Source organism: Lepidothrix coronata, unplaced genomic scaffold, assembly GCF_001604755.1.
Source record: "Lepidothrix coronata isolate B3197 unplaced genomic scaffold, Lepidothrix_coronata-1.0 Scaffold146, whole genome shotgun sequence".
In the NCBI taxonomy this organism is placed as follows: Eukaryota; Metazoa; Chordata; class Aves; order Passeriformes; family Pipridae; genus Lepidothrix; species Lepidothrix coronata.
Window position 1 is genome coordinate 2,155,221 of NW_016690326.1, and position 16,027 is coordinate 2,171,247.

Sequence of the window (16,027 nt, forward strand, 5' to 3'; positions counted from 1 at the left end):
ATAAATTTAATGAATTAATTTAGTTTTCTCAGATATCTGTTTTTGAGACATCAGCACCTTATATTCACAGTGGAACTTGCAAGTGCCTCCTCTCCTCTAGTAATATTGGAATGTGTATGTCTGTCATTAATATCTTTATTGAGCGAAGGTGTTTCTGGGTCAGTGGCACTTGAACAGTGCAAAATTAGGAGGCCAACCTGAGAAGGGGCTTTAGGGTTTTCACAATCACTCCCACATGTCAGTGTGAGCTAAAAAATGCTAATTTTGTAACAAAAAGCATGGAAGAAGCTCTAATATACCAGCATGGGATGCAGCAGAATATTATAATTTTAACAGGTACTAAAATATAGTTGTCAATGTGAATTGTGGCAGCTCCTCTGGTGTTTGTTGGCCTGCCCTTGTCAGTGTCACTGAAAATTTTTCATGGTTACTAGCTGGGTACAAAGAGGTAAATTGTCAGCAATCCCACTACAGAATATTGTACAGCTGCAGCATTTCATTTCCCAGCAACACATATGGACACACAGTTTATAGTTCCTTTCCTTTTATATCCGCCCCCCCCTTTTTTTGTTCCCTAAAGTTTTTAATGAATAATTTCTTTTTCAGAATTCATTTTCCCTGAAGTCTTAGTATTATGCTGCTCTCAGGATCAGGAAGAAAGTGGTCCTAATTTGGGACTCCCATTTATTTCCTACAATGCTACTGTATTTATTAGTGCTGGGGAACAGAGTGAAGCAGGTTGAACATGATAAATAGCACCTTAAAGGACTGTTTTGTTCAAGTTGGTGTATGATAAAACTTTAATGGCAATGAATTGTTTCCTCCCTAGCTTCAAGTTTTTCACATATTTAGGGAAAGAGTTTTTCTTCTGGACCTTATTTTTCTCCTGACACAGGCTGCATTTCTCAAGAAGATATAAGAAAGAGTATTATGGATAACGGATGTCCTCAGGGACCCATCACAGGAAAATGCTTCAGGAACTGAAAAGCCAGCTAAGACTATGGCCTTCATTTCCATAGTCTTTGATGGTAACACTTGGGCTTTTGTTACAATTCTTATATATTTTTCATTTCAATATAGACATCACTTTGCTTGCACCATTGTTGTCTTTTACTTTGATCAAGGGAGCTCATCCTTACAACATGATGTTGTCAAGCTGAGCTCCTGAGATTTCAAATCTTTTTTAGGATGGCAGAAAGTAGCCAGGCTGGGAGAAGTGTCTTCCAGATATGTAGTTATAAGAGAGAGAATGAAGCTTCCTTTAACAAGGAAGAGATTATTTCCTTTACAAAATCTTCCCCCCCCCAAAAAAAAAAGGTTTAATATATATGTTTTTATTTTCCATTGATTTAGTCGCTTTTGCAAAGTGAAGCTAAGGAACAGAAGCACTGCTGGAAACAAAAGGCAGTGATTTGTAACTGACAGTTCATTGTTAATTAGAATCCTTTTTGGTCTGAAAGACTGAGGGGAGAGTAATCAAAGAGGATTGATACGAAAAACCAAAAGTGAATGTAGAAAAATATATCACAAAGCCCACGCACAGCCAAGGCAGCAGGAGGCAAGAAGCATCCTCCGGTTCTGCAGGCGAGGAGCAGCCAGTGACCACGCAGACAGATGCAGACAGACAAGTCTATTTTAGGCCTGAGCTCTGGAAATTCGGGGTAACAGGTCTGCCTTTGCCTGCTTCCTCCTGCGCTACATCACTTTTGTGGATGAGGAATCCACCTCCACACGTGGAAGCCCCAGGGATCAGCTATGTCAGAATACACAAGCCAGAATAAAGCCCCTTGAACATTTCAATGAGGAGAAGGGGAAAAGAAAAAACTAAGGCGACCTCTACATCCTAACCCAAGTATTTGACTTGTCAGCTGCAAGTGGCTCATTTTGTAAGAAAGGGTTCATTTTGTCAGAAGGTTTTGGCCAAGGTCATGAGTGTAGTCTTTTTCACAACGAGAATAATGTAGGGCTTTCAATGGAGTGGATGAGGGTCTAAATGGAGGAGACAGGGAACGGGGTTTGCAAAATGGAGATAAAGGTGTGCGTTGTACCAGCTACTGCTTCTGGGAGGGGACAGCAGGGTAACCTCAGAAAATCTGATTGTGACCAAGAGACCAGGGAGCAAAGTATTATCTACATCCATGGTAGGACAGTTCCACTACTCATCGACTTACAGCAACAGGCACTTCAGGGAAAAGGCAAGAGAATTGTCCCTATTTCACAAATGTAAAACTGTGAGAAAAATTAAGAATCTTGCCCTGATGCAACACTTGATCAGGGCCTGTAAGTTCACCAGGAATCACATTTGTCCTTACCTTCATATGTTTGTAATCCTAGGCAGGTGTTTTTAGGCGCTGTCTTTTTAGCTGGAGCTGATGCAGAGCTGAGGAGCAAACATCCTGTTTTGCATCCCAGGGAGATTCATTGTTCTTATACTGCATTTTCTCTTAAGATGAAAGAAAAGTCCCTTAGTAAAATCTTAGTTGTTTGGATGCAGAAGAACACAATAAAAGAGTCCAAAGTAAATGCTATGAACCAAAGTGGAAACCTACAAGTAATCTAATTATTTGAAGTTTGGCTGAATACTAAATTAGTAAAGATGGAATTTAGCAGGTTCTGAATTATCACTTGAATAGCAGCTAGAAAAATATTACACCACCATCTCTTGTTGTCTTTGATTAGTTATCACACTGAAGTATCAGAAAAAGGCAGAGAGAGAAGGGGAAGTTCATGGCAAAAGATGAAGGCATCATGGGGCAGAGGGGGTCCTTCAAGTAACCTTGTTTAATATTGTTGGGGTGTGTTTTTTCCCTCAAGCATTAAAATTGCATAAGACTCCTCAGAAAAAGGCAGTTTCTGGGTAGGGGCACCAGAACCAATAATCCTCTCAATCCAAAAGTTGTTACACCAGAGTCTGTTGCAGGAGCTCCATAATCAGTCAGTATCCAGCTTCCTCCTGGCTACAACAAACTAAAACTTTAGATTTTCTGAATATCCTGCAAAGAGTGCTCAAATCGGTCTCTAGCCCAAAGTCCCACCCACTGACTGCACCAAAACTGGGAGCCAGCTCTCCAAAGCACGAATCAAGCATCTTAACCACATAAACATTCTTTTTTTCTGGTGTGCGAATAAGCATTTCCCCTTATACAGAGATATATTTAAGAATCACCAGGGTGACTCTATAGCATTAACAAAGTTGCTATGGTAATTTCATAATTAAACATGACTGTAAATTCCCTGCCATGATCCTCACGCAAATGAATAGTTTTGGAAGTGCGTTTTCATTTAGGCTTTAATTTACACTTTCACCTTACCACTCTGGCTGTGAGAAGGATTTATGTGCCACATGGAGTGAGAACTATTGCTGCAGGTACCTCCCTCACTCATGGTGAATGAACAACACCAGGATCCCTGGGTCTGCCCCAGCAGGAGGGTGTGTGGTACAGTGGGTGTGGGATCGTGATGTGACTGGGGAAGGAATGACTCCATTCTCATTCAAAAGCAGAGCTGACCACCTTTCAGTGCTGCTGCTGAACACCCTGACCAGATAACTGGGACATCACGTGTCTACAGACTGGGAAGGTCGAGAGTGTTGCAGCTGCACCTCATGGACCTGAATGACTCAGCTTCAACCATCAGAATTATCCATATGCAACCACCCGAAGTGCTGAAAGACATGGCTCTGGCTGCTGCACTCAACAGGCAAAACAATGAAACTCCCTCGAACTCACAGAATCACAGGATGGGTCAGGTTGGAGAGGACCATGATGGGTCACTGGTCCAACTTCCCTACTCAAGCAGGGTCATCCCTGCACATGGCAGAGGATCATGTCCAGACATCTGTAGTAAGGGACACTCCACACCCTCTCTGGGCGACCTGTTCCAGTGCTTGGTCACTGCACAGTACAGAAGCTCTTCCTTATATCCAGGTGGAACTTCCTGTGCATCAGTTTCTGTCCGTTGCCTCCAACTCCTTTCAATGTTTTTGATGATTGCTGCTTTGCTTCTCTTACATCCCACCACCCTTAACTGGTATCAGTCCTGAGTAAATTGGCTTCATTTTCACATCTCTTATCTCTTCTTTGCCTTTTATTTGTCATTACAACTAGAAATGAGCTCTCCCTCAGGCTGCAGCGTCTGTCTTGCTAGATCACATTAGATTTTCAGTCAAGTATTTGCCTGCTCCCTCCCAGGAGGCTCCTTGTGCTTTAGAAGAGTTCACCAGTGTCCACACAACTATATCACTGTTTTAAAGACTTCCAGTCACTGGAATGCTCTAAAAAAAATTTACCAAATTAGGTACCAAGATTACTGTGTAATCTGAACATTGCTCAACAGGCTCAACATTAACTGTGCCCGTTATCTAAAAAGACAAAGGGCCGTAGTTTTTTCCTGTTTGCACTAAATAAGGGTAGATTTTCTGAGCAAGAAGCTCAAGGGTGTGCACAAAGGAAAGAAAGGCAGGTTTTTCCTACAGAGAAGTTACAAAAGACATGAGAAGAAAGAAATTTGCATGAACTGACTTCTACACAAATGTATCAATTAAATTATGAATAAAGGAGTTTCTGAATGGATGAGTTTATGGAAATCTGAAACTACCATCCTTCTGCCTTTGCAATATGAGCAAAAAGAAACTATTTAAGATGCAAACAATTTCTAAAAGGGCAAAAAGGAGGGAAAGTATTCTTATGTTTTAATTAAATATTTTATTCTATCACTGTTTATTGCCACTCTTTTTTTTTATTTTCTTACAAGTGCTGCAGCCCTTAAAACTCTACTGAAAATCTCATGCACTTTTTATAAAAGATTAGCTGGAGACATGAGACCTTCAATAACCTCCCTGCTCAGTGGTAAGGTTTCAGCATAGGCTTTTTATTCATTCCACAAGGGAAGTGTAGTCAGAAATGCTGATCTTAAGTTTCAAATTGAAATTGGCCTTTCTTATTCCATCAGACTCACACCCAGGAGTATTTAAAACTAGTATGAGTATGAGCAGCAGTGCCTCCAAATTCAAGCAGGCTGAGTAGGGAGTGGGTTTGAGCAGCCACCAATATTCAGTATTATCCAATGTAGCCTATTACATATAATTCTGCCTATAAGGGCAACGTTAAAGAGTGAAATCAGAGTAATGAAACTGTGTATTGATCAATCCTACTCTGAGATTCCAAGAGCTGTGAGATTCAGCTGCTTTACTTTTGAATCCCTAACACCGAACCAAGAAAACTTTCTCAGTGTAAGAAGAAAGCATCATGAAAGTTTAAAAACTGACAAACATGGCTTTTCATTAGACTGTGTAGCTACATGAGGTAAATGTGCACTATATGCAAAGACTTCACAATATCTGAGCGCTCGAGTCCCACATTCTCTTCATTAGTGATAAAGAGATAAGTAAATCAGAAGGACTTCAGGGAGACTTTGGAGAAGTGTGGAAATCAACTCGAATTTCCTGGAGAAGAGTGTATAAAATAGCTCTGTCTTGTATAAAATGGCTCTGTCTGTGTAATATTACATGCAAAACATAGATATGTATGTCTAGAATCACACTCCTTTAGTACTTACAGTGTAATATACACATGCATGGTACTTCTGCCATGGCTTGTACCTGTCAGCTCCAGGGTACCCATTGAGAGTGCACGTGCAGGATCACATTTTCATGGAACTGAATGTGGTATAGTTGTAAAAATATTATGACAAACCCCTGCTCTGGTGCAGGTCAGCCTTATTCCCTTCAGGACTATCAAACCTACTTCCGCCTGGTCTGAGGAAAGGAGGAAAAAGATCTTTTTTCTCCCTCCAGCTACATGACAGAATTGTGCTGGTAGGTGCTGACTTAAGAAAAAAGTCTTTAAGTTTTTCTCCCAAAGTACCACTTAGTACCTTGGAATCATTCCACTGTCCACTTGTATAAAAGGCTGGGACAGAGGGATGAAGTTGAACAAGGTCTTCAGGTAGAAGAGCCTAAATATCTCCAAATAGGGATATAAATAGGGGATATAAATATCCCTAATATATAAATATAGGGATGTAAATATCCATAAACATGGATATTTGGCAGCGGATCTGCTGACTGCACATGATTCAGCTTGTACAACTGTGCTGGGGCTCCTCTTTACCATCATCTGGGTTTCTCTCCTTCAGGCTCCCTGGGAAACTCGAGGAATGCATTTTGCATCCAACTGCACATTGTCCTCAGGACAGGACTTCAGACACTGTGAATAAAGCCTGGAGAACACCTTGGGTGGTGCTTTCGAGTAGCAGCACTACTGTTGACAGCTGCAGGCAGTTTAAAATATACAACTCACAAACAGACACATAAATAACATTTATAACATTTCTAATTAAGTCAGTGATGGAATTAAATTTTGCCTCAAAGCTTGCTTCATAGTAAATCTCCAACTGGCACTGCCGCACCCCCCTAAATTTTTTACCATCTGCACAAAGAAATAGTTGGTAGAGGAATAGCATGACCTTCAAATATCTTCAGAGGCTCGCAATCATGTAACAGAAGTGTGCAAAGGTTCAGCAAATCTGCTCCTGCCTGTCTCCTGCTGTGATGCAGTTTCTCTAATCAAGTATAATTAACATGAAAAAAAGAAACAGCAGTACAATATTGTACACACAGAAATAGTAATCAGGGTGGCAGCAAAGTGACTTTTATGCAGAGGTTTATATCACGTGCAGTGCTAAATACTCACAAGCTGTTGCTCACATGAGGAACATTGCTCATGGAAATAATGCACTGTTTTTTCTGGGATTACCCTCCCGAGGAAGGATCTGCAGAATCAAGTCTGTGAACATGGACAGACACCTGGTTATGCCACAAATGTAATTTTCACATTGTGATTATTGTGTTAGACCAAGTGACATTAAGATTTTAATTTCTTTGCTTCTTTTTAATTAGGTGACATTTGCCAGATGAGCTGCAGGAAAACTTGTGATAGTTGGTGATAGTTGGTTCTGGTTCCAGATGAATTCCCTTACAAGCAAAAAAAAGAGAAGAGCTTAGATGAACACAGATGCAACTGAGTATTTTTAGCATAATTTATTTTTTTTTCAGATTTGCTAATAATATCAAATTACAATAATAAATATTTTAATTTAGTCATGGCATTAATCATCACCTTCATTCTCATCTCACATCAGCTGTGACATTCAAATAATGCTCATAATTTAATGAAATAATTCTGCATCTACACTGGCACTCCCAAGTAAAACAGCTCTACTTCCCTATGACTGTAAAACATACTTCTCTTTCCCAGTTAAACACCACTGAATGCGACCCTCAAGAAGGGAAAATTTAATTGGCTTCAGAACATGCCATTCTTTAACTTACTTTCGTTTCCTAGTTATTCGGGCAACCCAAAAAATCTCAGTGCTCAGTAAAGTTGCTTTACTAATAATGATTTCTTCGTTTCACAAGTTGGATTGCTTTTTCTTTTTCTTATGGGTGACCAGAGAAACTGTTACATGGAAAGCAAGAGGTTAAAAATGAAGGCTAATAAAATAAAATAAAAAATGAAGGTTTCTAGAACTATATTTAAAATGAAAATTTCTAGAACTATATTTTTTGCCTAATAGAATAAGAAAACAGCCTGATAGATATTTAAATTTTTCAATCAGAGTAGCTGTTTTGCTCTTTAAAAGAAATGAGATAAATTAAGCAGTTTTAATTAAGCGCATCTCATTTTCATATTCCTGCTTCTCACCCACACTATGATGGAAGGTCAGAAAAGTAATTGCGGAGGAAAACTGCACTACAAGAACAAATTCTAATTATTGCAAAGGAAAGTTAAAATATTTTATGTTCAAATACATGTAAATTTTTTCCCTTTCTCCTTAATTTCGAGAGTAATTTCTTACTGCTGTTTCTCTCTGCTTTTCCCCTGAGGCAGTTTATGTTGATAGATGGCACATAGTTAGGGAATAACAGCAAAATGAAAACAAACTGCGGGGTGCTGACAAATACAGCATTATCAATATTGATAAATTGCTCCCAGGACTAACAGTCCCATTCCTCACAGACTGGAGGGCACGGGCAGCAGTTATCCCAGCTCTCCCCCAGGGTGGGGATAACTGAGCTGAGCTGGGTGTGCCCGGGGATGTGCAGCCTCAAAATCCCACTTTTTACACCAAATCCACAACCCTACAGACTGATGTATGGACACAGATCTCTGCAGGCAAAGAGTCTACTCGCATTTCACAGGCGTTTAGCTCCAGGGATAAATGCATATAAATAAGGCTGACTTTTATCTTTTTTGCTGTATTTATGAGATGGTTTATACTACGGTTATATTATTACAAAATGTTATTACAGATAATATTTATTATTATTACAGCCTGTAAATAAGACTGTCATAGCTCCCATTACAGTGTGAAATAGTGGCTGAAATCGTGATGTGTGATCGCCAGTAACTGACAGCTTTGCTTTGTAATGGAGCTATCAAAGAAGAAGGGCACTATCTATCAGTCTGCCCCTTAAGGAAACTAACAGAGGAACTCAAATCCCTTCCTTTTCCATGGGTCCAACATGCTGGGAAAGCTGACAGAATTAAGACATGGATTCTTGTAGGTCATGGTGCTGAAGAAATCCTTGTTTTGCCTCATTTACCTCTTGGGTAATATATTTTTTATTTTCACATAAAAACTGTGCTTTTAAGTAGAAATCCTCTCAAATAATTATCCAGGTGTTTAACTGAGTAGGTTTTTGCCAAAGGGTCAGAAAAAACTGCCAACAAATAACAGCAAAGAGCTTGAGGTGATGCACCTTTTCACAATGATGAGTAAACCTTGCTTAGAAACGTCAGTGAACCTACACAGAAAACAGCAGAGCAGTTGCCAAGAGTTCAGGGGGAGCAGCTTAAATAACAAGTGAGACCAGTCACCAGCTCTGCAAGAGCATTCAGCACCTGTACGAGGCCTGCAAGGCCCTCCAAGGCTTGTGTTGTTCCCTGTTGCACTCACTTTGACTCAGCTTTTCCCCCTTTCTTAGCATTATTTCCTCCTCAGATGTGTCAGGTAATGTCACTGCCATGCACATTTGCAAAGCATGGAAAAGGATGTCCTCCACACCACTGAAAAAACAGTCCATGAGCATGGCAGACAGGTTTTATCTTCTCTGTGAGAAGAGTTCACTGCACTTGTCTGCCCTTCTTCTTTTATGTCAAAAAGTGAGGAATATTTATTTTTTTATCTCTACATGCAGAAGACTTTTCAAAATCTAGTACAGAATATGAACTAATTTAAACCCACACAGAATAGGAAAAAGCCCCCTGCCTTGCTGACATTTACTCTGTGAGGCAGAGTATTTGAGGTAAAATAACTGTTTTGCATGCATGGAGTATCTTCCTTTGCACCTACAGCACACAGAATGACAGGAGTCCTCAGTATGTCTCAAGGCTACATTGTCCATTGGACCTGGTCCTTCCTGGCCAGCTCAATAGTCCAAGGAATACTTGAAACAGGAAAGAGCAGTGGTCCCATGCAGCCTCACACAGACCTGTTATCTCTGTAATGTAAAAAGTATAATTGTAGACTTCAAAAACATTGAAAGGTTTGGAATATTAAGATAGACATTCCAGCCATCCCTCGCACAGTAAGGTCTTTTCAAATCTCTTTTTCTTGAGCTCAGGAAAGAGCACAAACCTTAACGAGTTTGTCAGTTTGTGTCACAACAGTCTAATTTACTCGATGAGGTATCCAGGGCTTTAATATGTACTTGACTGGCAGTTTCAATCCCAACGTTTTTTGCTGGCCAGCAAGCAGAAATCGGATGGCGTAAGAAGCCCAGAGTGTTGGCAAGTTTTGCAGCAAGCTGTGTTTGCATTAGTGAGTGTAAATAGGTCTCTGGGAAGAGGCATCAAACATCATGCTTGTGGTTTTTCCCTCTGTGCTTGCAATTAGCTGGGAGGGGAGCACAGATGTTTTGCAGAGAACTCCTATCAAATTTAAAGATGCAAAATTGTTAGGGTGGCTCTAATTAATTTTCTGCATCAGTTTAAATGACATTTTTATATTGTAGCACTGTGCAGGATGCTCTGAAGTGACTGGATCAAAACTGCTCACTGAATTTTGCTGCATGAAATGAATTTGACCTGTTCTGATGAGCTTGTATACTGAGGATATCATTTAATAGAGTCCCCAGCTAAAAAAATATTTTCCAGAAGACATTACTGTGAAGTCTGGTGGGTTTCTGATGTTCATTGCTTGTAATTTTTCCTAATTTATTCTCATTGTGCTGGTGGAAGACAGTGTGTTTTCATAGGCCCCATCACATCTGTAGTGTTTATAGGAGTGTATTGCCCAAATCTAATGTGTTTGGCCACAACAAAACAGAATGGAAGTGTTTTAATCTCACTTTAGCCTAGTGCTTGTTTTTAACTGGCAAGTAGCTCTGGAGGCAAAATATCTTGGAGTGCAGGGCTTGCTATTGCATGTTTGAAGACTGGACTTGATGACCTTGGAGGTCTTTTCCAACCTAAATTATTCTGTGATTCTGTAGAGGAAATAATTACTTTGCATGATTAACAAAAAAATTATTATGTTGATCCAGAAGTGGTTTATTTTCCCCTTAACAGCCCATCTGGTTACTGAAGAAGAAATGATCCTTTATATGTTGGAGTATTTGGGTTGTATTGAAACAGCATCTTGACAGTCAGATTTGATGCTGAGATTGCAATTATTTATACTGGCCTGGTACTTGTTGGAAGAAAACTTAATGTGAAATGTATTACAAGGATTTTAAGTAGCAGCTTGCAGTCCCATGGGAATCCATGGACTACCTTTAGAACACAGCAGAAATTAGATCCATAAAGCTGGTAACACAATTACAGACTGTTTACATATTTTTAGTTGCTCTTCAGGTATTTATAAATTGAAATGTGTAATTCTTCTAACTCACTATTCAATATTCAAAGGGTGCTGTATCCATCCTGAAAAAGTGTGATAACCCTTTTTTTTGTAGTAAGCTCCCACCACGTAATTCAAACATGACTAAGCAACATCTTCTTACTACAAAGCTGAGGGAGGATGTGGGAGCAAGATGAGGGTACCATCACACTCTTGGCAATCTAATTTTTAATCTAAACAGAAATCCAGGGGTTAATGGAGGAGGTTTATATAAATAACACAGATAAATGCTCTTGTTCTTAAAATGCCACAAAGTTTCACTTGAGGTGATCCTTGAAAATCAAGAGAAAAATAGCAGCGGCTGTTTTGCCTGGAGCAGGAAAGTCAGTGTTCCGAAAAAAGTGTCAGGGAAAAGAAGGGGAAGAAAGAGGGAGATGGAGAGAGGGAAAACTGCAGTCCAACTGCTTTGGAGCCTGCAGCGCAAGCTCTCCCAAAGCCAGCACTATGTGTGGCTACTCAAAAAAAGCTTTGCAGGGGTTTGTTAGCAAGAATAGCAGAATATATTTCTGTCTGTGTGGATGCAAGTAGGAAGTCATTTGGTGCTGCTGTGCAGGCAGCCTTGCTGGGCAAGCCTGTGAGGGCTCCCGAGCAGCTTGAAGCAGCCACGCTTGACTGCTTTGCAAGTTCATTAGGTAAAGGATGTTGCAAGAATAGCCAGTGCAAAGACCCTTGCAGCTGAGATCTGCTTTGAGCCAAATGCATTGCTAAGGATGCTAAATTTAGGTTCTCCAACGCAGGAGAAAAGCAGGCATGAGAACTGCTGTGTACGGGTCACTGCCCCGGGGATGCTGTGTGGTCTGAGCTGTGAGCAGCAGAACAACCTGCTGTACTTTCTGTTTGAACCATTGGGTCAAAGCAGAAGAGTTATCAGGGACGGACAGTGCTGGGGTTAAACTGTGCTGCAGCCCTGCATTAGCTTGTTCCACCTGTCATGTGGAGAGAGATGGCAAAACCACTGAGATGCTGAAGAAAAAGGTCTTTGACATTTCTCTGTGCAAGGGTACAGTGGAGGAGGGTACAGTACTTTCTTTTACTGCAAGCAAAAGCTTTGATTGTTATTGGGAGAGGACAAAATTTATCACCCTGCTTTTATTTCTCTTCGTTCCATCAAAATAAGGTGTGGGTTTTTTTTTTTTTTTTGGTCAAAGGTTAGGATGACCACTCATTCTGAGGATGAAAAATGCCCTGCTCAGCAGTTACAATTACAGAGACAAAAGGGATGCAAGGCTGAAAGGTTTTGCAGCAGAAATCTTTGCAGCAGCCTTTTATTTTCAAGTTAATTTATGCTAAAGACCTTGAAGAAAAGAATTCTTCTCTGCAGTGCTCACTTTCCTGTGCACTGGAGTTGAATCAGGAAGTTGATTTTTCGGGCAGTCCTTGCTTTACCTTTCAGCACTCCCCAAGGCCAGGGATCTGCTGAGCAGCACTGCCAGGTATGTATTTAAAAAGAGTAAGGTTTCTTTAAAAGAAGAAATAACCGTGTAGCAAGTTAGGAATACTTGTTCAGCAATACAGGAATATGGAGAATCACAGCTTACAAATTAGGGCCCATTAAAACACAACAAGGCTTTTGTCCTCAGCCTCAGTACTCATTGAAATGCCAAAAGATGGGCTTTTGGCTGACACGTTCCCAAAAACTTCTAGGAATTACTGCTAGACCTGAACTTTTCTGGGTTGAGGAAACAATCATGGGCTTCAGTGAAAAAAAGAACAGACACAAACCACCAGGAACATTGCCCAATTTCAGCCTTTTGCCCTTTGGTTGGTCAAGCAGAACAGCCACTGAGAAATGTGGAGAAAACACAGTCTGTAACACTGAGGTAATAAATCTGTGCTCAGAGACTTTCTGGAAAGTCCCAGAAAAATTCCAATGTCATGGCTTTGAAAAGCCTTCTCTGGTAATTTGTGAGGTCCCAGCCAAAAACCTGGCTCGAAACTGCAGGACAACATTTCAGGCAATCACTGCTATTCACACAGCTGTAACTGCGTATTCCAGCAGACATCACAGCTGGATTCTCTCCTAACCCCAAAGCTTCTCTTGTCCTAATCTACAGAACCCTTAAAATGCACTAGTATTCCTTTGGACTTTGGAATTCTGCACTGGCAGGCACCCGTGACCTGTATTGTCAGTAATGTGCTTTTCATGACAATGTTCATAGGTCTCTGGACAAACTCTTTGAACTCTTGGGCTCCCAAACTGACACAGGCTTTGTCTTTTACATCAGATTTAGAATTGTAAATATATTTCTTTGGCCATCCAGGCCCTGCTGGGTCTATGTTCCATGATTCTGACATTTGACTTCATGCTCTCAGTTGCACAAACAGCATCATAACCCAGCCTGGGACAAAGGTTCAAAAGAAATAGCGTGGCTGACAAGCACAATGTGGGAAGAGTCCAGAATGACTAAAGAGCCATTTGCCAATGAATTGCTGGTTTTCATGAATGCCCCAAACCAGAAGAATCCCAAATGACGTCTGTGAGTACAATCATTTGACCCAGCCCACAGACACAGATGGGTTCTCAGAAACACATGCCAAACTGTTCAGGAGGCAGATGGAGATGAAATTAAATGGTATCAGCTAACTCACTCTGAACACAGTTGCTGCAAGTTAGCTTTGCATATCCTGAGGTTCAAACCAATGAACTCTCTGCCTTTATAGACAGCTGTAAAAGAAAATGCTCAGAGATTAAGACAATCCTTCATTTTTATGGGTAACTGTAGCAAGAGAACTTGTACATTAATGGCTTTGGGTGGTTTTCCAGAGTTCCTTGCCTTAGCTGAGAGCTGCTCAGTGAAATATCACCACAGTGGCTATTCTGATGCTTAGTGCTATAGTGGCAACAATAAATATCACCACTAAAAGCAAGTGGCTTATTTAAGGAAAAATGGAGGGAAAATAGGCAGTCTAAAAAGTAAAGCATATCTCTTTTGCACCTGAGAGACAATTTAGGCCAATTACAGGATCATATGCTGTACCCTCTGAGCATCTCTCAGATGAAGCCTCATGACAAAAGTCTAAGCCCCTCTTTTTGTTTTGTTCAAGACGTTCTTAGTGGAAAGGAATGTTCCATTTTTGTGCCTATCTCAAATTGTTTTTATAGAGAATTTTGCACAATATTTCTGAGCTGCCTGAAAAGGTGAGAACAGGAGTTCAGCTATCAGCTAATTAATTGCCCTAATAGTACTGCCACCCCCCTCTCTGTGGGATATGGCAGGTTGTGGAGAGGGCTGTTTTCTCCAACAAGCACCCACTGCCCAGGTAGAGAAAGGCTCACTGATGACTGATCACACTTGCACCATCCTCACAGCACTACTCAGAGGTCCTAGACAAAAATGAAACATATTGAGAACAGCATTTAAATAAGTATCAGGGAGAAACTGTTGAGTGAAGGAAGTCACTCTGAGACATCCAGAAGAGGACAGAATTAGCAATTATTTTTCTCTAGAAATATCCCTTCATGAAGCATACTCCTTGCTGCAAAGATCTGAACTTCTGAGGCCACCTGGTCCTCTGCATGATGGAGACATCAAACGTCAAATGCTCTTCTGGAGTTTCTTGAAAGAGTTATTTTTTCCCACTTACAAAGGTTTCTGCTTCTCCCCCTCATTTACTTCCATAGCCCTTTCCTAAAATTGCTTATGACTCAGAGAAAAGCTTGCATCCACTTGGAATTGTTGGTGCAAATCAATGGAATTAAGAAAGCACATTTTTGCTTCTAGTGAATCCACAATGTAGGAACAAGAAGTCATTCTCTTTTAATCTGTGGGTGCAGCTTCACTTGTTCTCACACCCTGGGCCATGAAGCTCAATTTTCCCAATGCAAACCAATGGGGCTTGGTATCAGGGTGACATTCTCTGATTTGCACAGGTACAAATGTTTCTTTCTGAAACTAGTGAGTGTCCATAACAAACAAAAGATGACAGAAAGGACAGGAAACTGGAAGAGATTTTTTTCCTCTTCAGTGATCCATGTCATCATTGTTTTTATTTCATTTTATTTCATCTTTTCCTGAACCAGCAAGACCTTAAAGTGTGTCTTCTTTATGCTGCTTTTGTTTTTAAGGTACAATGAGCCAAATGTATCTCTGTCAATTGCTGGATGTACAGAAAGGACACAGCTGGCCCATTACATGTACTTAAAGTGAGCAAAACAGCTCATAAACTACCCTGCAGATTCATGGAGCATAGACAGAAAGGGAAAAGGAGCACAATATATTTCTATCATGTACCTTTCCATGCTGGGACATGTGAATGTTCCCCACCTGTGTATGATAGATGGGCACATAATTAATTGTAGGGTGGGAAATCCTCACTAATGGCTCCTTTATCTTTCCTCCTCACCTGTGACACTGCTCCTCTGAGGCTCTTGGAAGCACCAAAGCTGTTGGATGCCTTCTGCAGAGCAGGGGTATCCCTTGGATTTGAGTGGGAGCAAGGTCTGGCTCAGTGGCTTATCAGTGCATACCCTGAATCTGCTGGGCAGAGAGATCCTGCGTGGGCTCCGAGCCCAGCGCTCCTCAGCCAGGGATTTGTTCAGCCTGGGTGAAAGCTCGTTCCAGCTGTTCTCCTGTGCCAGTTGTGTACGAGTTTATTTACTCAGTTTGCTTTATGCCTTTTCTGTTTCAGCACCACGGCTCTGAACCAGGTTATACAACTTCCATTAACAATATGAAGGAACTCGCACTCTCGGCTGTGCCACAAATCAGAGATTTAATCTCAAATGATTACAAACCCCAAAAAAGTAAATCAGTCAGAGTTAGCAGATTTACCTGGTTTTGTGTAATATTTATCTCAAAATAAATACTTCCACTCTGACACCAGGACATTGCTGTGAATTTATATGGGTTTAAAAGCTCTGTAGTAATTAATGGGTCTAATGGGAAATGTACCTTGGTATTTTTTTTTCCTGGAGATTTATTCATACCCTTCTTTTATTCCTGTTCCTCAAGATCTGGACAGGCTTCTTAATAACTTGTATTTGTTATGATATAATGATATAGGATCAGTGGGGAACATCAAGAAGAAACACTGATGTGAATTTTCATTAGGTTTAATAAATATTGAATACATTTTTCTTATTTTTTTAATAGAACCGTACATCAGGGCTTGCATGTTTGTAGAG